The sequence below is a fragment of the Portunus trituberculatus genome, chromosome 14 (assembly GCF_017591435.1).
Source record: "Portunus trituberculatus isolate SZX2019 chromosome 14, ASM1759143v1, whole genome shotgun sequence".
NCBI classification, from domain to species: Eukaryota; Metazoa; Arthropoda; class Malacostraca; order Decapoda; family Portunidae; genus Portunus; species Portunus trituberculatus.
Window position 1 is genome coordinate 21,259,184 of NC_059268.1, and position 620 is coordinate 21,259,803.

Below are 620 nucleotides of genomic sequence, written 5' to 3' on the forward strand. Positions count from 1 at the left end.
ACAGACAGACAGACAGATAGATACACACACACACACACACACACACACACACACACAGAGAGAGAGAGAGAGAGAGAGAGAGAGAGAGAGAGAGAGAGAGAGAGAGAGAGAGAGAGAGAGAGAGAGAGAGAGAGAGAGAGAGAGAGAGTCCAAAAATGTTCTATAAACCTATGCATTCTAAGGTTTTGTTTAGCCTCCGACACTTCGCTCATTTCAGTGTGGAGAAACACCTGGAAATGCCCTGAAAACCGTGAAAATTGGGTAAAATATGAAGGAAAGAGACGATGGGAGGGCAGAGGCACCATCTCTATTTGAGCTCTATTACGTGATGGTGGACACTTGAACGGGGACATCACCATTGCCTCCTTTAACTCCTTCAATACTGGAACACATTTTTACCTTGAGTTTAGTGTACGATTAGACCATTTTATTGGCATTAAGAAGAGTCTATGAAGATCAGAAACTCAATGGCCACAGTCTTCACTATATTTAACCCTTTTAATACTGAGACACAGTTTTACCTTCAGTTTTGTGTACGATTAGACCATTTTATTGACACCAGGAAGGGTCTATGGAGGTCAGAAAATTAATGGTCACAGTCTTCACTATTTTAACTCCTT